This window comes from Taudactylus pleione, unplaced genomic scaffold (genome assembly GCF_031769625.1).
Source record: "Taudactylus pleione unplaced genomic scaffold, aTauple2 ptg000114l, whole genome shotgun sequence".
NCBI lineage: Eukaryota > Metazoa > Chordata > Amphibia > Anura > Myobatrachidae > Taudactylus > Taudactylus pleione.
The window spans coordinates 19,982,381-20,007,286 of NW_028284516.1; positions in this window are offsets into that span (position 1 = coordinate 19,982,381).

Here is a 24,906-nt window from a genome sequence, read left to right on the forward strand (position 1 = left end):
GGTGGTCTGCAAACAGCATCTTGTTTCATTTGAAGAAATTATTATGTTCCATTTTTTTTCCAGTGGTGTGTATATTTTATTTTAAATTACAGCCAACAAAAAGCCCATTAAATCTGATATATAGAACAAACATGTTCATTTACTAAATGTATTCTGTGTTTTCGGTAGCTTTAGGTACAAGGATATTGAAATATATTTACATAAGATATCCAAAACCAAAAGAAGATTAAGCGGGGAACGTGGAGAGACAAAATGAAGCATTCTTACAGCCAATTCTTTTTGGAATAGAGGAAAACACATTTTTTGAGGAACTCGTGATGGATGAATGGAGATTTTACTCAAAACTACTTTATTCAGATATTTCTCATATTCTATCACTTCTGATGGTGTATTTTATGTTTGTTTGTTTTATCTGTAGATGGTGTATGTTGGATTGGGGGCAACCAGTACTTGTAATCTTTTGGTGGATCATATGTGCAACATAGGGCAATGTCTTACTGTGGAAGTTACAGTTTGTAACCCCAAAACAGTTGAGCTGCCAAGACTTTATGTATTGCTATTTAGGAACGCAAAATCCTTTCTTGTTATAAACATTTATTTTGTCAGGTCAACAAGTTTAACAAAATATTTTAAGTAGTGAACAGGATAAAATAGATCATGTTTTCCCAGAGTCAAATTCAGTTGACTTACTTTTGATAACATGAAAAAAAAAATTCAGCATTTTCTACTTTGTCTAATTCATTTTTGTATCGGTAGTGAAGGAAGGGATGGGCCATAGAGAGAGGGAGGGGAAGGTACTGTACGTGGGGAATGATTACAGTCATTTAAAGTTACTGTGGGTTTGGTGGTGGGGGTGGTAGTACTTTTACTATAGGTGTCTAGTAAAGACACAGTTTAATAGTTGCTATAATAAGGAGTAGAACTGAGTATAGAAGAACGGTATGTAATGCTTACAAAATGAAATGGTATGCTCTTCCTCAGCCAGCAACCTGCTCAATTCCTTTCTTGAACCCTCTGACACCTTCTCTTCATTTGCTCCCACAAATGAAGATGAAGTTTCTACACTATTCTCATATTCCTACTCTACTACTGTACCTCTTCCCTTTATCCTATGTCCTCACAAATCATTAGAGCTCTGTCTCTGCTCATCCCAATCTTAACTAAATACTTTAAACTCTCTCTCTCTCTCTCTCTCTCTCTCTCTCTCTAGCTCTTGCTCTCTCTCTCTCCTTGTATCTGTTCATCATTATTCAACCATGCAGTGATTACTCTTAATCTGAAAAAAAAAAACAGAATTCTGACCCTAACTCTCTCTCCAATTACCATCCCATCTCCCAGCTCCCATGCCCCTCCAAGCTACTTGGGAGACTCACCCACACCTGCTCACACACTTTATTCACTTGCACAACATATTGGACCCACTTCAGTCAGGCTTTGCTTCCCAACGCTCCACACAGACAGCACTAAGGTCGTGAATGATATGATCACTACAAAGTCTAGTCATTACTCACTTCTGTGTTGCTTGAAGAAGGCCCCCACATTTTAGTTGCCCTGGGGCCCCCACAAGCATTAATCCAGGCCTGCCATTACACCATCTGTGCTGCCCTTGACTGTGAACTGTCCTTTGTTCCCCACATTCAGTCTTTTTCCAAACTCTGTTACATACATCTAAATAGCATATCCAAATCATGCCCATATCTTTCACAAGACACTGTAAAAAGTCTAATTCGTGCACTCATTATCTCCAACATTGATTATTGCAATAGTCTCTATACTGTTATCCCCATAAACAGATTTAAACCACTACAATCCATTTTGAATGCAGCTGTGGGGCTGATCTTCCTTGCTAAATGTTCATTGTCTGCTGCTCCGCTCTGTCAGTCCCTCCATTGGTTACCTGTATTTTACCGAATTCAATATAAAATAAGTTTACTTACACATAAGGCTATTAACCAAACTACACCAAAATACATCTTTTTGCTTATCTCAAAATACAGTATTTCCCAACTTAACCTCTTTGCTCTGAACAAGTTCTGTGTCTCTCATTCACATGCATTACCTGTTCCCATTCATGGTTACAGAAATTTTGGGGGGCTGCACCCACTCTGTGAAATTCCCTCCTATGCACAATTGTACTTTCTGTTTCCTCTACAGAAGTCTCCAAGCTATAAAGCGTTTCCTGAAAACTCACCTCTCCAGGCAAGCTTATAAATTTCCAAATCCACCCACATAAACTCCGCAAGCTATCCTACCCCTCTATACAGTCCACACATAACTTTAGAGCCTGAGTTGGGAAGAAGGATTAATGCAATTTTAATGCAATTTTAGTTGAAGATATAGGAGAACTTTTGATAACTAAAATAATCAGGAAATTTGAAATCTGCTTGGACACATTTGGTGAATCTCTTGAGGAAAGCCTGGGTAGTATATATGGGTTGGGTATGCGTTCCTGGCAAAAACAATAGCTCTGTTGCAATACCGATGCCATATTACTGATGGTTGACATGCCAACGCCTGCAGGTAAGTAAGGTAACCCTTCTCCTAACCCTCCTTTCCTGCAGTCTAACCCTATCCATCTGGTCGTGCAACCTAACCCTTTGCTCCTGCATCCTAATCTTAACCCCCCCACAGCCTAACCCTAACCCTCTCTTTAGTGCCTAACCCTAACCCCTAAACGTAACCCCTAATACTTACCTTCGGTATTGCAGCCACTGGGATCCTGCTGCCGGGATCCTGACTCTTGTCAAACAATGCTGGTGGTTGCAATACCGATGCTGGATTACAGATGGTTGACACACCAATGCCTGCAGGTAAGTAAGGTAACCCTTCTCCTAACCCTACTCCTCCTTTCCTGTAGCCTAACCATCTGGTCCTGCAGCCTAACACTCCGTTCCCGCAGCCTAATCCTAATGCCCCCCTACAGCCTAACCATAACAATCTCTCTAGTGCCTTAACCTTTTGGTGCTGGCCTTATGAGCGACATTTTTTTGCGCGCAGGGATATCAACTACATCCCGTGTATATGTATATATATATATATCTATCTAGAAGTAAAGCATAAAGAGGGGGCGCCACATCATGCATAAAAATAAAACAATTTTATTGCAATCCAAGAAAGTGACAGTGTGCGTACCAGAGCAGTTGGTTTGAACCACCACGAGTGTAACAAGTAATGGAGAAAACAATCACCCGGCCAGTGACCATGAACATCTTCAAGGGCTTCTCCAGGAGCTGTTTCCTCTAGCCAATCAGAACGCCAAGCCACTTCCCTATGCGTTTCATCATCAGACTTCATCAGGAGGCTGGCTGGCGTTGTATGTGCATCATTTAAATAGTACTGGTGATCAATTACCAGTTATAGCTTAAGGCTGCAACTCATTAGTACTTAATCATTCTACTGAAGCTTTCTAACAGCATATCAAAACATTACATCCATTATAGCATCAATGTTGATTAATACTTATTTACAATATAACTATAAAATTAATAACAATATAGAACAAATCTATATATTTATACAATTAATCACTACATAAGAATGTATAAAAAATATGTTTCCATATAACAAGACTGTCAAACTTTATCACGTTTGTGCCTGCTGTATATTCCAGCATTCAGAGACCAGTATTAATATATAAGAGTGTGTTTATACTAAAGACAATACATTTACAATTGTCCCAATCTATTCAACATATATCCATTTATAAATGTAGCACTAATATTACATTATATCCAATTATTTGCAACAATATATCTATACGATTGCATAGTGCTACATGAAAATACAAATCCACTTTATATATAGGACCAAATGAACGCCAATATATAAAAAAAAAATGAACATCACATGTTAAAAAACACATTTTTGAAGAATCTGATAAAAATAAATATAAAAAATATAATGAATAAAAATACATATATAAAATGTTTCACTATCCTTATAAACATATGAAAGGTGGTCATATAATAATAGGTCGGCATGGATCTTATTTAGTATCACACTGTGCTGCATAGTTAAACAAACAAACAAAGGCCCTCATTCAGAGCCGTTCGTTAGCAGCAGTACGCTCGTTGCGTTCCGATGTTGTGAAACCGCGCATGTGCCGGTGTAACACTGCGCATGTTCGTACGGCAGATTGCGAGCTTTTTTTGACTCGTTCGTCAAATTGCGAACAGGAAGTGACATGTGAAATGTGATTGACAGAACAGGCCGTTTTTCGGCGTTGACGGGGGTGGAGATGGGAAAACGCAGGCGTGGCGAGGCGGTTTTGGGGCGTACATAAATTAGCTCATGCGAACGTCAAATGTGTTCGTACAAAGTCATACGTCACTGGCTGATCCTCTTTCCGTTCAGGATCCTCTTATCCTCTTTCCGTTCAAACTGCTCACACAGCTTGGGGTGTGGATTACTCGACTACAATGTCGATGGTCTTGTCCTCCGGGCCGGGCCTCCTCGATGTTTCATCGATTTATCACGGCTTGTCAGAAAAACAATCAACTTTGAATTGAAAACCAGCTTGTAATGTGTTTTGAAAATAGTTTTTTTGGTTAGCACAAAACCGTACGCAGGTGAAAATCTCAGCTGCTAATTTCAGGATTACACTATCAATTAGCGTACATTTTTAGGAATGTTCATTACAATTTTTATTTGGTTTTGTAACAATATTGTCATCATGTGTGTGTGTATTTTAACATTTTGCTTTGGCCTGGAGAATTTGCATCCTTTTTTTAATTTCAAAGTGTTCCTTAAAGAAACCATTTTTTTTAACCCTTTGTTTGTTTGTTTTTTATTTCGTTTTTGGCTTGTGGGCCAGGATTAACTCTAAACCATTTTTCAAATAATGTCACAATACAATTGAGAACATTTTTAAATTTTTTTATTTCATCAACACAATTTTTAAAATTTCATGTGCATTTGGCAATTAAAGTTTTTGGTCATTGTTAGCCAATAATAAATGAAAGAATTATCCAAAAAATATTGCCAGTTCTGGCAAAATTAAAAAAACACATTAAAAACAATTCACAAGAAAGGAGAGGGAAGTTTTGGCCCTAAAGGAATATGGGGCAAGCACAGAAGGAGTGTGGGAAAAGTAGCCAGTGCTGTCATCGCTTTTTTCCACGTTTGGCTGGGGTAGGGTGGGTGCCAGACCGGGTCCGGGATGTCCTCTGGCTGCCCTGTCCAGAGGCAGATGTTGTGGCCTCTGGACTAGGCACAGGGCTAGGCACATTTGGAGGAATGGCTGTTGTTGTGCCAGAGGAGGAGGATCCTGATGTTCCGCCAGGAAGGGAGGTCGGCTCCACCATGTGCTGGCGAACGAGCTGCTCCAGGGCATTGGCTATTCTGATGTTGGCCCTGGTATTTTCAGCCAGGGCCTGACCAATGGTCACGTTGGCCGCAGCATTTTGCTCCAGGGCCTCAGCCACCCGTAGCAGACTGGCGTCCATCCTCTGCAGAATCTCCGTATGGTAATCCGATTTAAAATTGAGTTCTGTGAGGAGTGCCACTGCCTGCGAGGGGGATTGCCCTGGACTGGCTTCTGCAGGGTCCTCAGCCGGATGTACTGGTTCCTCCCCTGCAGAGCCAGCAGAAATTCTGCGGCCAAGGCTCCCCTCTGGAGCAGACTCATCTGCCTGTGTCTCTGTGAGAAAAAAGAGAAAAGAGTCACATTAGAATCTACATATTGTCACAAAAACATTTCAGAGTTGGTTACATCACAACATTTACCTGGGACAACATGAGGAGCCGCAAAGTCTGGCATGTCCGTATCAATGTTGGACACGCCAAACACCTCCACATCCTGCACACACCCCTGTGCCAGCTCTTCCAACTCAGTCAGCTCCAATGACACAGGGGTGGGACCCCCACCTGTCTCCCTTGCATGCCTAGCCCTGTCAGCCAGTTTTTGCTTCAGCCGATATTTGAAGTCTTGCCATCTGTGGGTGAAAAAGTTGGCATTATTCCTGCATTATTTGGCCCTGTATCCACTTTTTCTTTACATCTTTTTTTTACTTACCGGCGTTTGACATCCCGGGCTAGACGAACCAACTCACCCACCCTATTGACAGCACTGGCTATCTCCTCCCACATTCTCCACTTCTGGCTTACACCCATATTCCTGTCTGCCTGTGGCAGGATGTCCACACACTTCTGAACCAAAACCTCCATCTCCTTTCTTGTGAATTGTGGCTGCCTTTTCTTTTTGGCAACTTTGGCCGGAATACTGGGCCCAGCAGCCTCTTCCATGTCATCCTCAACACCTATTTACATTAAATTAATTAAAATTTGGATGTCAAACTTTCACTATATTCTGGTTCTAAATAATCCTTGAATAGAAAAGAGAGAAATACTTACCGGCCGCCTCTTGGCCATTGTTTGGCTGGTCTGTAGCCATTTTGCTTGTAAAAACTTGAACTACACCAGACCGTTTGTGTTTTTCCGTGACGTATTTATACATGCGTCCTTATTATTCGACCGCATCATTGATTGTGCGTTCCTATGATCCGTCCTTAATTTGAGCGGGAAACTAAACTCTATTTATGGCTTTTTGCGACTCGAGTCGAGGTGGCGGGTGTTGATTGTTGGAGGTTTCGTGTGTAGGAGTGTATTGTTGGAGGGATTAGTGTTTGGAGGCGTTTTTTTGGAGTTGTTTCGAGGCGCTTTATTTTAAAAAATTTCCGTTCACATTTTTTTGTGTGGTTATTTTATTGGTGGTTTATTTTTGGAGTAAGTTTTTTCCCGTCATCCTTGTTTAAATTATGGATCTACAAAATAGATGTTTTTTTTTCTTAAAATATTAGGTATGTTTTTTTGTTGGTTTTTTTTGGCTGGGCCCCAACGAAGTTTTTGGACTGTGACTTATTTATCGTGTATTGGTAAGTTTTGATTATAACTGGATTTTAAAATGTTCATGTATTGTTCTTCGCATATTTTGGACTCAGTAAGGTTTTTTTGGCTTTTTTGAGATCTTAAAAATGCGAACTATTTAGCGTACTATTGTTTCCTTCTTCCCCCTTGTAAAAATGCAAACTATTTAGCGTACTATTGTTTCCTTCTTCCCCCTTGTAAAAATGCAAACTATTTAGCGCACTATTGTTTCCTTCTTCCCCCTTGTAAAAATGCAAACTATTTAGCGCACTATTGTTTCCTTCTTCCCCCTTGTAAAAATGCGAACTATTTACGCACTATTGTTTCCTTCTTCCCCCTTGTAAAAATGCGAACTATTTAGCGTTCAAATTTTTTGGGGATTTTATTTTTGCAAATTTTGTTAGTCCTCTCAATGTAGGTTTACAATTTTTCGAAATGTGTGCTCCCCCTCCTATATTTTTCCCCATTTTCTAAATTCTGAAGATTACAAAATGACCACCCAGACTTCAAAACTCATTTTTTTATGTTGAAATGTAGGTTGTTGCAATCATGACAATACCCAGGCATGTAAGCATCTTTGGATTTTAACGGAAAGATAAGTATTTTTTTTACAATTTTAATTTCAACATACATTAACTACATTACTTACCATTTCAGGTTGATGTTGGTCGTATTATTTTGGCCATGCTGCCGGAAGCCGACCAACCTCAATCTCGTCCCAGGCATAGGCATCGTAGGGGTGCAAGGCCCCAGATATATCGAACACGTGTCACCCTTTTTGGAATGCCCAATGATGAGGTTTTAAGACGATACCGTCTTCCTCCACAAATCATCATAGACACTCTCTCATTAATAGAGAGTGATCTTGAGCGGCAAATTGACAGTCCTACAGCAATACCACCACTTACGCAATTAATGTCGGTGTTACATTTCTGTGCCTCAGGATCCTTTCAAACCACGGTGGGAATAGTTGCCGGAATCTCCCAATCCTCCTTTTCAAGGATCCTGAGGGCAGTGATGGAGGCCCTTTTCAAGCACCGCCATCATTTTATTAAAATGCCTTTGGATATGGCTTCCCTTAGTGTGGCGAAGGCCAATTTTTACCAAATAGCTGGCTTCCCACACATCATAGGGGTTGTGGATGGTACTCACATACCACTTCAGCCTCCAGCACGGCTGGAGGCAATTTTTAGGAACCGAAAACACTATCACTCACTGAATGTAATGGTGGTATGTGATGCCTCCCTCCAGATCCTGTCCCTGAATGCAAAATTACCCGGGAGTGCACATGACTCATTCGTCATCTGGCAATCAGGGATTTGGCATAAATTAAACAACCTACAAGCTGGTGATGCGTGGCTTCCTGGTAAGTGGAGACCTTTATTAGATACCAATGCAAAGCTTGATACACAGTGATCCTGATTTTGTAACTTCTTTTTCACAGGAGCCAGTGGCTACCCTTGCACGCCCTGGCTGCTCACTCCTTATTTGGCTCCCACACCAGGCCCACAAAGTGATTTTAATTCCGCACTTACAGCCACCAGGCAAGTGGTGGAGCGCTGTATCGGCCTTTTAAAAGGCCGATTCAGATGCCTCCACCGCTCTGGTGGGGAGCTCATGTATTTGCCGGATATTGTTTCGAAAATTGTGGTCCTGTGTGGGATATTTCACAACATCGCCATAAGGAGTGGTGTCCCAATGCAGCCAGAGGATGCCTTGCCTGAGGATGGCCCCACCGAGGTTGGTCGGAGGTCAGTATGTGGGGGGGCCATACGCGATGATGTGGTGGCCAGATTTTTTAGGTAATGATTGTCCCAAATGAAGTTATTTGACACAATGTAGACATGTAATAATTTAATTATAAATTTTAACATTTTTGTTTATCTTTTTGGGTTTTATTCCATAATATGTTTCGGAAAAACGATGACTACTACCTGATCCTAAAAATTGACTTCATGTGGACACATTGGATATAACTTCTGGAACAAATTTTTCGTCGCCTCATTTGTGGAATCATGTTGGCATGCTACTTCGTAAAACAGTTCTTGATTGTTGTATTATTTTTTTTTTTTGGGTGTAGGCTGTATTTTTGAGAGTGTTTTCACTGTGTGTACTGATTGTGAAAAATCACTTTGTGTTTCTTATTTGTGAATAATAATTTTTTTGTTAAGTTTAAACAAACATTTCATTTCTAAATTACAAGCAAGTGTAACCTGGTTCAAAATAGGAAAACTTGCTTAATGGCTAATCCTGTAATGAATAAAATTGTTCAGTATTTTACCATGCTTTGTGGCTAAAAACAAACACCAAAAGTATTATGGTGAATCAGTATGTTTTCTAATCTCGGCCTAAGCAGGTTTCATTTAATATTTACCTTACCCACCAAATAATTTTAACAACAAATGCTGGTAATTCTACAAACCTATTGGTATTGTTAGGTGTTTAATGTACCAGCTTACATAATTCAGCTTTCGACAATATAAGTTACATTACTTTAAAAAACTTGATGCAATAGTCGACTTATGTAAGGTTAAACAATCTAATATTTACAGAGAAGGAATGAGACTTTAAACCAAAATTTTTAATTTTATTTTTAAAAACATGAAAAATTATTTGGAAAAAAACAAAATTATTGGCGCAGGATACCCGACATCTGATCGAGGACCACCAGAATGCCTATAACATGGCCCCTCAGCCTCTGCACACAAGCTGCTAACTCGGTCAGCCGCCTCTGGTCCTCTGTGGGTTAAAAAATTGTGGTGCTTAATAAAATGAATCCTTCATTTTTGTTTCCAAACAACTTCAAAAGCAAATTCGACTTTACAAAAAGTGACTATTTTATTAAAAATTAAAAATCAAAACCAAAAATCTTTGCCAAAGTAAATTTTAAAAAATGATTCATAAAAAAAAATGGAGAAATACGCCCAAAAACTACATTTGTTGGTACCGTAAACAAGAGATACAAGTATGAGTGTTTGGACATGTGTGATATGTGTAAGGGGAAAACATCATAGACATTTTTAAACAAAGATATATATAACAAACATTAGAAATACCTAAAAATTGAAAAATGCCCAGGCAAAGGATAACATCCCCCAAAAACCACAAAAAAAAACAAAACCATAGTTTAAAAGGGAAACATACCATTCACAATGACGCCTGGCCCTGTAGCCCCACCATCGTCCTCCTCGGAGGTAGGCCAATGCAGGTCGGATGTAGGAGGGGTTATTTCAGAAGGTGGTGAGGGGGTGGAAAAGAGAGAGGTGGGTTGAGGGGAGGGGCAATTTTGAGGGATGGGAATTATCCGAGAGGGAGGGGCATCCGGGTCTGGCCAGGCTGGGGTGGAGGGTGAATTAGGGGAAGGTTGGGGAGAGGAGGTTTGGCTGGGAGTTGGGGATAGGGGACGATGCCGACGTCGTCGCTGGTGATGACGGCGTAGTCTGCGCTCTGCCCCTAAATTTTAACTTTTGTTTAATTTTTAAACTTTAGAAAATCCTAAAAAAACAAAAAAAAAACGCGAAACGGAAAACATGCACACGCAGAATGTACTAAATAAAGAAACAGGGCAAGAATGAGAACATGCACATGCAGTTATGTACTAAATAAAGAAACAGGGCAAGAATGAAAACATGCACACGCAGATATGTACTAAATAAAGAAACAGGGCAAGAATGAAAACATGCACACGCAGATATGTACTAAATAAAGAAACAGGGCAAGAATGAAAACATTCACACGCAGATATGTACTAAATAAAGAAACAGGGCAAGAATGAAAACATGCACACGCAGATAGGGCCTCAAAAAAATTCAGGAAACCAAAAAAAAATAGACTTACTTTCATCTATACGCTGTCTAAAACATGCCAGCAAGCGTGGCGTGCGGCGTTGCAGATCGGACCACCTGCGCTCGAGCTGGCAGATCTGTCGGCGTGAGCCGAAGGAGCGCAGGCGGCGGCGAACCTCCGCATAGGCGGAACGCTTCTCTCTATTGCTGATGGGGGGAGGCTGGCTGCTTATCCGCCGGTCCATAACCTCCGTAAGTACCAGAAGCTCCCGCCTGGTGAACGCAGAGGCTCTCATGATGGCAATGATGTATTTTTTAAAAATCAGTTTTAATAAAGACCAGATAATAATTTTGATTGGCTAATGTAGTTGGTAAATTAACAGGAACCATTCTATTGGTTAGTGTATGAGTCATGTGTTCTACAGGCTAAAAAATCTAATGTGAGTTATGATAGGCTTAATGCAGTGACATGCATTAGCTAATTTAAATAAAGAAATGAAACAAGTAAAATATGCGTAAGACAAAACACGGAAAACAATAGGATAATTGGATAAAACATGTATTTTGGATAAAGTAAACCATTGTTTAAACCGTACGTATTCTGCCAGAAAAAAAAAACACGGACAAGAGTAAAGTTTATTGAAAATGAAAAAAAAACGATTTGCAAACATGTGAAGAGCAATTAAGCTAATTGATATATTGATTGGCATAATACGATTGAAGCAGGTATGCAGAATGAACAAGCAGGTAATCGAAATCTGACAGGCCCACTTCCGGTTTGTACTTGTGCGAGCGTTCCCTGCAAGCAAAATTGGAGATGTACGGTCACAATTTGGCTCGCTCGTTAGCTAGAGGAGGGGTCGGGAGACTATGGGGCGAAAGATTAGCTGCGTACGAAATTAGGAGTGAGCACTTGAATTTACATTTTTCTGCACGTTCGCCGAACGTGCGAACGGCCACTTGCGTCCGGGTCTGAATCAGGGCAAAAGTGTGTTAATAACCCATACGTATAGTAAATATTATGAACTCCTCGCTATTAAGGATTTTTTTTTTTGGTTGAAATGCCGCATAATCATCAAATAAGTCACAGTATTCCCAAAAAGGAGAGGAGAGGCAGTTGGACCATTGAACAACAACATTTTTGTTTTAACCCTTTAAAAACGGGGTGATCTCATATCCCTCGTTTAAACCGTGAGGATACAGAGTATTTAAAGTGACAATCCAAAAGGTTTCTCATTTGGTCAATGTATTTTCCGGATCGCCTCCCTTCTTATCCACCTTTATATGCTCTATTCCCATGAACTTCCTGAAGTGTCTGGGCACACTATGATTTTCTACCTTATTTTTGATATTCCGTAGGTGCTAAAGAATTCTTATTTTCAAGGCTCTCTTCCTTTTTCCAATATATGTATAAAATGTGATGGATAGTATAGTGTCCTATAGAAAATTGCGGCCTCCTCTAGGTGTAGTTTTCTTAAAGATATTCTTGAAGGTCTACTGTTCCCAGTACAGTATAACATGATAGAGTATTGTTTAATAGCAATAGTTGAACTCCCATAAGTAGTATTTGTAAAAAGTATAACATTCTTTTTGACTAATATGATCCTGTTCACCCTCACTATTATCAAACGATTCCATGTTGCTCATTCTGCCTGGAGATTGGTGATAAGTGGGAAAAATGTTCATTGTATAAAAGGTCGTTATTGATGTTATTAATCAACCCAAATATTGAATCTTTACTGCTGTGATTATTTATAACTAGATATGAAGCATCCTCTGTCCTGGGAAGAGATGTGATGAAATCCAGCCTTTTGTGTGATTTTGCACTGTTGATTTTATATGAGTCTGTAGGTTGTGTATTGTTTGATAATGGCACTTCCACTTGTTACGTGAATATTTAATCTTGATCTGTCCCAAATCCATGAAAAGAATAACAAACAAATAAAAACATAGGGTAATCCTGCTACTTTGTGCGCAATACCCAGGTGAGTCAAACAAAATGTATAACCTCAGAGGACCCATTAGCATTTATTGGGGAAATATATAACTCTCCCATATGGGTGTCTCCTTACTGAATTTTCACTGTACTGTCTATGCAGCGTATCATATACAGAATCAGAGCCACCACCCTTTTTCTTTATTTCTTTGGTAACTGGGGCTGAAGTGAACCCTCATTTGAGAATACCAGTTCCTCCCAGTTGGATATAAAAGAAGAAGAGTAGCAGTACTGCAACAAAAGTGTTACAATTAAATTAATTAAAAGTGCTGACATAATATACAAAACAATAAGCATATAGTAAAAACCACATCAAGGTTCTCCTCCCCTTCTAAAGATTAATTGTGAAGATGGTATATACACAGCATGTGAGCATCCATAGTCCTGGTAACTAGCAGCTGTTGGTGGGCAAAGTTCCTCCTTAACTGACAGTTGTCAGTGCAGATGTTCCCGCTATCTAACAGCCATCTGTATTTGATGATAAGTTCCAGGAGTCCTGGGTTTAGCTGAAGCAGGAGTGAAGCTGAAGCTATGGGCTTTGATAAGACCTCTGCTTATTTATGAAATACTGGAGCCAAAGTAGCACTGGCAGGAGGGAATGACTCCAAGACCAGGAACTGGGCCAGATTATGGAACTGGAAGCTGCAGATATAAATCCCTGGAACTGAACACTGACAATGCAACACCAGAACCTCATCTAGGAACTCAAAGCTGGAACCAGGCTGACGGGATTGGGTCAGACTTTTTCCAGAGAGGTGAGGCGCACACCAGCGCTTGTCCTGATAATAGTAAAATAATTTAAACTGTCTTGGTTCAATTAGAAAAAAAATTACCACACTGTAGTTCAAAGTGTATTCTACACTGATTAAGAAACACACAACAGCTTTTGGGATCTCTGTCGTATTTAGCTGGTCTGGGAATAAGGAGTCCAGACAGAGGAGGCTGTGAGCTTACTGACTCCAAAGGAATATGAGATGTTGATCGGTTCAAGGACGTAAGCAAATCCATACGTGTGGACAACGTCCTGCAGAAATCTGATAACTTGCCCTTGGTTAGTTTATTGCCTCTCAATGCATTCAACTAGAATCTGGACACTATCCACCTTTGGGATATGTTACCCTGAAGCATCCATCAGGCCAGAAGAAACTGTCATGGTCATCTGTGGGGCTTTGATAAGACCTCTGCTTATTTATGAGACACCGTAACCAAAGTAGCACTGGCAGGAGGGACAGAATCCAAGACTAGGAACTGGACCAGTTTACAGATCTAGTACCTGCAGCTAGAACAGATTGTGCAGAACTCAACCCCAGAACTTGAATCCAGGAACTCGGAGCTTGAACCCACTAAGGGGGACTCCAAAGTGAACCTATTGTGGAGAACTCAACCACAGAACTTGAATGCAGGAACTTGGTGCTGGAACCCACAGAGGGGAACTCCAAGAGATACAGTCATTGGGGACTCAGTACTCCATGCAAACCACAGAGCCTGGTGAGGCTACCTGAGTGGGCATTGCATACATACACAATTAAATCACTAGTGTGCACAGTATTCTTCTTATCGTCAAGGCATGTAGGTACATTCCCAACAAATGGAACCTGAGACTCAGCAATAGCCTCAGCTACTAGACACTCAGAACATAGAGACCAGTCACATACTGCCTACCAATGGTATGCTTGCAGATGAATCGGTTACTTGTGGCATTTGCAGGGAGACAGGCACTAGATGTAAGTGGAGCACTTGCTGAGAAACAGACACTTTGGTGTCTGCAGAGTTCTTGCTGGGAAGCGGGCACTTTGGAGAAGGAAGTGTTCTTACCGAGAAACAGCCACCAAGTGTAAATGAAGCACTTGTGGAGAACAGAGGAACAGAGCTAAAGCAACTGAAGCCCGGAGCAAGGTAACTAACCTTATTAGAATGAAATGAGTTGTTATGGCAATGAGCTGGTTTACGGAGCTAGTTTAAATAGGGAGCTCTCAGTGTCAATTGGGTTATCAGATCATGTGAGCGCAGCTCCAGTTCCGGTTGAACTGGGAGAATCACATAACAGAATTCAACATGTCTACTCCCATGCAGCCAGACTGCATGCAGCAGTGTTTCAGAGATGCTGCGGGTGGCCAGATGAAGCTTGGGTGATCCAGAGGTGGCACTGTTGGACATAAGTTGAGTGACACGCATGTAGAGGTTGGAGTCTTCAGACTCCTGCTTATTGCATTTGCCTTTGCTGAGTGTGGGCCACTTGTTTGTGTTCTTCATGCCAAAAGTACTGTAACTAGTCCTCCAGCAGTGCACAGCCATTTGCAACTCACAACACAGCAGCATTTTTTTTATGTTAGCTTTGAGCTAATGGCGATCAGGTTTATTTTAATGGGGTGCATGTTACAACTTCCAGTTGCACTTCCACAGAGAAGTGCTCTGTACTTAATAAATGCCACATGCCACACAGACAGCCCCAGTGTTCCCTCACTTTTAGGATTATTTAAGCCAACGATGAGGCTAAAGTGAGCAGTATATAGATAGATGAAATGCAGCATTTTATTTAATAAAATAAATATTTCTTCTAAGACGAAAGGAGAATGGACTTTTGGTGTGACCTTTGCACTTGTCAGAGTCTGTATTTGTTGTGGACCCGGGGTGGAAACAGGAGCAAACACAGGTTTAAACTGAAAGGTGGGTTGTTTAATGTGACTGTTTGTAGAGATGAATAAAGATAAAATAAAGTCCAGTAATAAACAAACTGATATATGTGGCTGAAGGGAGCTGCAGTGAATGGGAGTAACAAATGTCCAGATCAGTGGCAGAGATGAATCCAGATGAACTGTGGGAGTGAAGTGGAAATCCTGGTTTGCTGAATAGTGGCTGAAGGGGATATCCAGTAATGCAGTGATGCTGGCTGAAATGGAGATCTGGAAATGCTGTGATGCGTGAACTGAGGAGACAGGTTCAGGCAGGAGAGAGTCTGGTGGAAGGCACAGGACTGATCTCAGCAGTGAGCAAGGCTAGGCAGAGCAGTGCAGGCTATGCAGGGAGCCAGAGACTGAAAAGGAGCTAGGGCTAGCACTGGAACACAAGTCTTGGTTACAGGAGTGTAGAGAACTCTCTCTCACAGCTACGCTGTGAACACGTTGCACTGGCACTACATGGAGCTCCAAACACCCTTAAGTACCCAGTAGCGGAACATGATAGGCCAGAGAGAGCAGGTGACCTACAGACGATTGGCCTGCTATGTCATATGGCCAAAGACAACATAGTGGCGCCCAGACACCTGTGACACAGAGATGCCACTAGGCTTACCCTTGCCGGGATGGTCCAATGCTGGCAGACCTCTGCATACAGTCAATGCCAGTCTCCACATGCCAGCTCCCCCGACAGAAGGACCGCGCACAGCGCCCTCACCGGTAAGGACCGCAAACCTCCATGCCGCGAAACCCTGGTCGTGAGAGCACTGAGTAACTCTTCAGAGTTTTCCATCTCTCTTACTCATTTGACTTTTCTCAGTCCAATTCTGAGTCAGATGGAACTGTCTTTTATGGTTGCGCTGGCTGGTGTAAACTCAATGGGAGGCACAGATTGCCGTTTGCACCCAATGCATGCACCTTGGCACGCATTGTGTGTGCAACTAGGCGCACAGGTGCACAGCTAAGGTGTTTTGTGCTGCATGCTATGGGTATGATTCAGAGTTGCATGTAAATCAACAGCAACTGATTACACAGAATTAAATATGGATATTTACCAGTATTCTAAGTGCACACATCTATGCAGCTGCACCACCTGTATTCATATGCTTGTTTAAATAACCATCATCATTATCAGCACACACTAGCACAAGCCTGGTGCAATAAATCTGTTTGAAATCATGTTGGTCTCTGCTTACTTACTATTCAGCATAACATGCAATTCCCCAACATGACCACACAAAGCTTAGCCTACGCGTAAACAGGGGTCGGATTGGGCCACTGGGAAAGTTCCCACCGGGCTGCTCCCATGCTCCACTCTGCCGGGTTGGCTCCCACTGCCTGCTGGGCAGGACTGTGGCTACCATGATTGGTGCCAGCTCTGATCGGGCAGCGTGCAGGAGCTTATTCTGCCCGTACTTTAATAAGTGGGAGTGGAAGGGCTGCTGCGCACGGCTGGTGAAATAGAGGAGAAGCCAGCCCAAAACAGTAGACAGAGAACAGGTAAGTGCGGGCTAGAGACACAGGGACAGGAGAGACACAGAAGACACTGAAGCTGAATAAACACAGGGGGCACAAGCGGGCCTAGAGATGGAGATGCAGGGGGGGCTAGAGAGAGATGCAGGGGAGCCTAGACAGACACAGGAGGACCAGAGAGACATAGGAGCACCTGAAGCTGGATAGACACAAGGGGACAATTTGTGCCGCTCACGGAATCCATGGGGACGCCCAGGGTATAGGGACAGCTAGCCAGCAGCAATAAGGACAATCGGGCTATAGTGTGAGTTTCACTCATGCACTTTATTGCTTTTTCTAAAAAAACAAATCTGCACACTCTGACCCTGTTAACTATTTGGTCCGCAGTCCGCACTGATATTATTGACTTTCTTGATTCCAATGAGACATGATTATGGGAATGACTATCCTGAATATAAGCCTGTAATTATGTGATTCAATTGCATATGGAAACAGCACCGATTTCTATTCTAATGAGACATGAATACATGGATCAAACACTGAATATAAACTCATGTGTGTGATTTAATTACACACAGTAACAGGTGCTGTTGTGACTATATTTTTTCAACAAACTTCAAGTTGCAACATCTTAACCAAAATGCAATTCTAGGTATTGCTAATATTTGATTACTGGAGGATGCATTGTTTTTAACCATTATATTCCAAATGGTGAGTATATATCACAAAGGACTGTGACTGAACATTCTTATTTTGAATAATAGAGATGATCACTACCAAGCATCAGAAAAAAAATGTTTTCATTATATTTTATGTATTATGTGTCAGACCAACTTTCCTCCAACCATCCAACTAGTTGGTTGGTTGGAATGAAAATTTGGTAATGCATGGGAGCACATGACAATCAGCCTTTTGCTCCCAAACACTGGAAAACCGATGAAAATTGTTGTTCAGACAAGTTTTTTAAATCAAACAGATTTAATCAACTTGCCTGAATGACCTTTTTTGTGTTTTCTGGTGTTTGGGAGCAAATTGATAATTGTCATTTGCTCCCATACATTAATGGATTTTCATTCCAGCCAACCAACCAGTTTGTCTTGTGTACGGCCAGCTTTATATGTAACTGGATTGGCCCTGAGTGCACCATGTAACTGACTTTTTTCTATTTCATGACTGCAACCCTAATGTTAACAGAAATCCCCACTTTAGGCTCTCTGCTCTCTCTGTTCTTTTATATAACTTTGACCAAGCATTGTCAAAATAGTTTAATGCTTTTTTACACTTTAAACTGGATCAGAGATTGCAAAATGTATTATTATTTTTAGCAACTTCTGTGCGTTCTTTAGACTTCATGCTGTGTAGCTGTGAGATTTTCACTGCTCTTAAAATTGTATATGCACAAAAGCAATCTCCCACAGTGATGTCCTTTTTGGCAATCTTTACAGTAACACCTAAATCCAACAGGAAAACATTATTTCCAAGTAGACTCATGGGTGCAGCAATCACTGTAAAAGTTCTGCAACTATTACAATCTCACCTTTAATGGGAAAAGTTTTCGTTTTCAAAATATGAATTAATTTTTTTTTAAAAAAATGTAGATTTTGTGCCTATTTGAGTTGCGCACAGACGTGGCTACATTACATGCTGGGAAATAAATGTTGATTTTTGCATGTGTACTGCCCCATTCATCTGCTTGTGCTGTTAGCACATTTCTGCCAGCCCTATACCTGCTGCAAGAGATCAGTTTGAGATGAGATGGTTCATGTTATATGCTGTACTCTGAATAGCCCACAATTTCGCTTACACACGATGTGCCCTTATTTTATGTGCAAACACTCAGTTGTGCCCAGTAATGCCCAATCAGCTACAAATAGAGACTAGGCTAAGATGCGTACAACTTTTAATCCCCTGTAGTTGTGTATGCTAAGATCCATCAGCAGGGGCGGACAGACCTGATTACATCAGTTAACCTTCCCCTCCCTCTCTATTTCCCCTCCATTTCCCGACCTTCTTCCCTCACTCCATAGCAGCCAGGAGGCAGGGTGGGTGGGTGGAATATTATGTGCAGCTCCCTGTGTGGAGCATGTCACCCTACACGTCAGCGTACTGTGTGCAATGGTTGGGCCGGCACTGTCCGCATCAATACGGACTTATGTGCAGCTCAGATTCAGAGAGACTGGACCCCATGCACCAGTTAGCAGGGACTTGCAGCAGTTGAACATCCAAGGCTTTTCCCTGCCATAACTGACTGTCTAATGAGAACAGTGCCTTACGGAACAGTGCAATCAACAGCAGCTTATACTCACTGAGGCTGACAGGAAAATATATTGGTTTTTCTGTGTTATATTAGAGCTGTCTAGTCAACCTGCAGTAGATTTAACTATATACAGCAGCCAGAGCTGCAGGATTCAACTTTCACTAGGAGCTTCGAGTTCACCTCAACTAATGCTTCCCATTATGCTAATTTGTTTGCTCTATTGATAGTACCCCTGCAAAGTTCTGGCCAGGCCGGACTTCTAGGGTTAGCCTGGTGTTATGGATTGTTATAGGGTCATATTACAGTAGTAGTCGTATGTCAGTTTTCATCTTTGTACCCGTAAAAATTGTTGTTATTGATATTTCAAGGAAATACATTACGTGGTTGCATAATACATTGATACTTTGTATTGTGCATCTGGAAAAATACCAATAAGGTGATTTACAGGAGCTTGAAATGATCTGTTACACCAAGCAGCTACTAAAATAGGGGTAGTTAAGCCCTTTTAACTATAAATACATAAAAAACAAGGTAGTAGCATTATAATCAAATGTGTAAATATTGCATAAATAAGTAAACAATGCAGTATATTACTGAATAATTAAAATGTATTGTCACTTTAATAAGAAAGGATATGCATGAGCAGATTGCCTCACCCCTATATTTATTTATTTATTATTTATTTTATTTATTAACAGTTTCTTATATAGCGCAGCATATTCCGTTGCGCTTTACAATTGGAAACATTGATAGAACAAAACAGGGTAATAACAGACAGACATAGAGGTAAGAGGGCCCTGCTTGCAAGCTTACAATCTATAGGGAAACAGGCATTGATACACAAGGATAGGTGCTATATATATTGCAATTTGGTCTGGCCAGAATGCAGAGTTTCTTGGTGGGCTGCTTGATCCAGTCACATAGGAATGTCGGCAAAATGTCAGGAGTATGTGAAAGAAAGACAATATGTGAGGTTATGTATGGACTGTGAGAGGGGATGTGATAAGACATGGAAGCTATGAAGGTTATGTGGTCGGTTCTGGAATCTGATAAGCTTGTCTGAAGAGGTGAGTTTTCAGGGAACGCTTGAAGGATTGAAGAGTAGAGGTAAGTCTTATTGTGTGTGGTAAGGCATTCCATAGAGTAGGTGCAGCCCGAAGAAAGTCCTGTAACCGTAAATGGGAGCAAGTAATGCGTGGGGATGAGAGACGCAGTTCTTGTGCTGAGCGGAGAGGTCGGGTTGGGAGATATTTTGAGATGAGTGAAGAGATGTATGTTGGTGTAATTCGGTTAATGGCCTTATGTGTAAGTAACAGTATTTTGAATTGAATACGGTAGAAAACCGGCAACCAATGGAGGGACTGACAGAGCGGGGCAGCAGATGATGAACGTTTGGCAAGGAAGATAAGCCTCGCAGCTGCATTCATAATGGATTGTAATGGCGATAGCCTGTTTTTGGGAAGACAAGTAAGGAGACTATTGCAATAGTCAATGCGGGAAATAATGAGTGCATGGATTAGAGTTTTTGCAGTGTCTTGTGTGAGATATGGTCGAATTTTGTATATGTTTTTTAGATGTATGTAACATGATTTTGAGACAGATTGAATGTGGGGAACAAAGGACAATTCAGAATCAAGGATGACACCAAGGCAGCGAGCTTGTGGGGTGGGGTGGATTGTTGAGTTATCAACAGTGATAAAGAGATCAGATTGGTAACTGTTATTGGCCGGTGGAAATATAATTAATTCTGTTTTAGAAATATTAAGTTTCAGGTAGCGAGATGACATCCAAGATGAAATGGCAGAAATACATTCAGTGACACGGACCAATACAGATGGTGATAAATCTGGAGAGGATAGGTAGATTTGAGTATCATCCGCATACAGATGGTACTGAAATCCAAAAGAGCGGATTAGTTTGCCAAGAGAGGTGGTATAGATTGAGAATAGCAAAGGACCTAAGACAGAGCCTTGCGGTACTCCAACTGATAGAGGTAGCGAAGAGGAGGCAGAATCAGAAAAACGAACAGAAAAAGAGCGATCAGATAGGTAGGAAGAGAACCAAGAAAGGGCTGTGTCCTTAAGACCTAGGGATTGTAATGTTTGTACGAGAAGAGAGTGGTCAACAGTGTCAAAAGCAGCAGAGAGATCTAGAAGAATTAGAAGTGAGTAATGGCCTTTAGCCTTGGCAGTGACCAAATCATTTACTACCTTAGTCAGTGCTGTCTCTGTGGAGTGCTGGGAACGGAAGCCAGACTGAAGTGGGTCCAATAAGTTGTGGGTGTTAAGAAAGTGTGTGAGGCGGGTGTAGACAAGTCTCTCCAGTAGCTTGGAGGGGCATGGGAGCTGGGAGATAGGACGGTAATTAGAGAGAGTGTTAGGGTCAGAATTTTGTTTTTTCAGAATGGGAGTAATCACTGCATGCTTGAACAGTGATGGAAAGATGCCAGTAGAAAGAGAGAGATTACAGATTTTAGTTAGGGTTGGGATGAGCACAGGAGACAGAGCTTTACTAATTTGTGAGGGTATAGGATCTAGAGGAGAGGTAATAGAGTAGGAGGATGAGAAGAGTGTAGATACTTCATCTTCATTTGTGGGGTCAAATGAAGAGAATGTGCCAGAGGGTTCAGGTAGGGAATTGAGTAGGTCACTAGCTGAGGAAGAGAATAACATTTCATTTCGGATATTATCAATCTTGTCCTTGAAATAGGAAGCAAGATCTTGTGCACAGATAGTAGCAGGTGGCTTGGGTGAGGGAGGGGTAAGAAGCAGTTTAAATGTATTAAAAAGTCGCTTGGGGTTAGAGGCTTGAGCAGAGATTAGAGATTGGAAATATATTTGCTTGGCAGTGTCCAGAGCAGTACGATAAGAGTTGTAGATAGACTTATATGTGAGGAAGTCACTTGGAGTGCGAGACTTTCGCCACTGACGTTCTACTTTACGTGAGAGTTTTTGTAGATGCCTTGTTAAGTTAGAATGCCACGGTTGACGTCTGAGTCTACGCGGAGTGTGATGGGTAGCTGGAGCTACTTCATCGAGGGCTTTTACTAAGATCTGGTTTAGCTGTGATGCAGCATTCTCAGGAGAAGTGAGTGCAGAAATTGGTGAGAGTTGTTGTTGTAGAGAGGTAGATAGTTGTTGAAAGTTAATCACATTAATATTTCTGCGGGTTTTAGTAGGTTTGGTTGATTTCACTGACATTGAGGTTGATGTAATGGAGGAAAGTGTGCAGGTGATAAGATTGTGATCTGAGAGAGGGAAAGGAGCATTAGTGAAATCAGAAACTGAGCATAGTCTGGTAAATACAAGATCAAGGCAGTGGCCCTCCTTATGAGTAGAGGAGTCAGTCCATTGGGAGAGGCCAAGAGAGGAGGTTAGAGAGAATAGTTTGGTGGCATGAGGAGATTGTGGACTGTCAATGGGGATATTGAAATCACCCATAATGATGGTGGAGATGTCTGAGGATAGGAAGTGAGGGAGCCAGGCTGAAAAATGTTCCAGAAATTGGTGCGGTGGCCCAGGCGGGCGATAGATAACAGCAACTCGCAGAGAGAAAGGGGTGAAAGTCCTGATAGAATGTACTTCGAATGATGTAAATGTGAGTGAAGGTACCTGTGGGAGAACTGTGAATGTGAAAGATTGGGAGAGTAATATTCCTACCCCACCTCCTTTACAATTGCCAGGCCTGGAGGTGTGTGAGAAGTGTAGGTTACCATGTGAAAGTGCAGCAGGGGAGACAGTGTCTGATTGTGTTAGCCATGTTTCTGTTATTGCCAGAAGGTTGAGGTTGGTTGAAATAAAGAGGTCATGGATGGATGTTAGTTTGTTGCAGACAGAGCGTGCATTCCATAATGCACATTTTAGTGACTTGGATGGTGAAGGGAGGCATGCAATATTTATGAGGTTAGCTGGATTTATAGTTTGTTGTGGGTGTGGCATGTGAGTTGGGCCTGGATTTGGAGATATGTCACCAGCTAATAGAAGCAACAGGAGCGAGATATAAATATATTTGTGGGATTTGACAGAATGTTTGTTATGGCGAGAGGTTGTGGATGTTATTGTCAATGTGTTTAGATAAGTTAAAAGCTCATATGTGTTTGTAAGAGAAGAGGAAAGTACTGAGGCAGCAATATGTACAAAAGGAGGAGCTGCAGGGAGAGTAAAGGATGTAGTAGTCTTAGAGATGATTCCATGGAGTGAGATTAATAGAAGTTTTTGATACATTTTTGCAATACATTCAATAATGCACAACACACAAACTACTGGTAAGGAATGATATTGTAATTACCTTGTTGTAGATGTTGTTCAACTGTTTTTTTTTAACTGTTATATAATTACACTTTGTGTTATAACACACTTAGTGCTTATAATACACGGCTGCCATCGACATCCACGGCTGCCTCTATACTGATTCTAAACTTAAAGAAAGTCTGATTGAGACATGCTACAGCTGACCACAAATGCTAACTAATCAATGAAGAAATTTGGCACTGGGTTTGTGTAAACACAAGCAGTATCCTACCATAAACTAGGCATCACTGAACAACATCCCCCACCCAGGTAATCCAAAATACAATCAAGTCATTACATCTAAATCTTTGCTAACAGAAATAAAATCCATTATGCAGAAATGTAAGAGCAATATGTTGCTTGCTAGATGGGAATGGGTAACATACTTTTTAAAATCCAAACAGCTGATCTGAGTGATTGCAAAGCACTAGTTAGACTATGCAGCTTGTAGAATGGGTAACATACTTTTTAAAATCCAAACAGCTGATCTGAGTGATTGCAAAGCACTAGTTAGACTATGCAGCTTGTAGAATGGGTAACATACTTTTTAAAATCCAAACAGCTGATCTGAGTGATTGCAAAGCACTAGTTAGACTATGCAGCTTGTAGAATGGGTAACATACTTTTTAAAATCCAAACAGCTGATCTGAGTGATTGCAAAGCACTAGTTAGACTATGCAGCTTGTAGAATGGGTAACATACTTTTTAAAATCCAAACAGCTGATCTGAGTGATTGCAAAGCACTAGTTAGACTATGCAGCTTGTAGAATGGGTAACATACCTGCAGGGATGACAAGAAATGTATCCACTGTTCCTATAATCTCTTCCGGTGTAGGACAAGCAATAGCAACAATGTTTCAATCTCAACCATGGGAGAATAGGACTGTCCTTTTGGATATAAGTACCAAGTTTCTCACTGATAGAGGAATGATCCTGTTTGATAAATAGATCCCATGCATAGGGTTAGGAGTCCTCAGATATTCACGGTGTATGCATAATGCTCAGTCCCGGAATGGAGATTATTCCAAAGTCCAAAGTGGTGGCAGTGCTTGTTAGTATATCCGGTAAGTTGGTCCAGGCTTCTTTAGAAGTGATCCAAAATGAAAGTCACTTGTAGAGGTGTGAGGCAAATCACTGACGCGTTTCACTGTTCAGGAATAACAACTTTTTCAAGGGTTGTATTGTGCATACATTAATATGGATTTAATTCATGCATAAGTGAATCCTGACTTTCAAAGAGTTCCTGCTTAATAAAGTACATAATATTTTATTATTTGTGTAATTGTTGTGTCGGGATTGTGGGGGCCACCTTACCTCTCTGCTAGTAGTGAAGAAAGCTTGGAAGTCAACAGGTATGTCCAAGACAGCATCCACACTAGAGTGTTAAGGTTACAAAATACCAGTGTTAATGATAGATGAACTTCCAGTTTTCAGGACAACTGAGTAACATGAGAAAAGAAGCCCTTGACCTTTTGCATTTTGTCTGGTTTGTAACTATCCCCCATGGTTTCTGAACTCTGGCTTGTTAAAGTACCCACTTGGCTTCAGGAACTGCAAGCATTTAAGA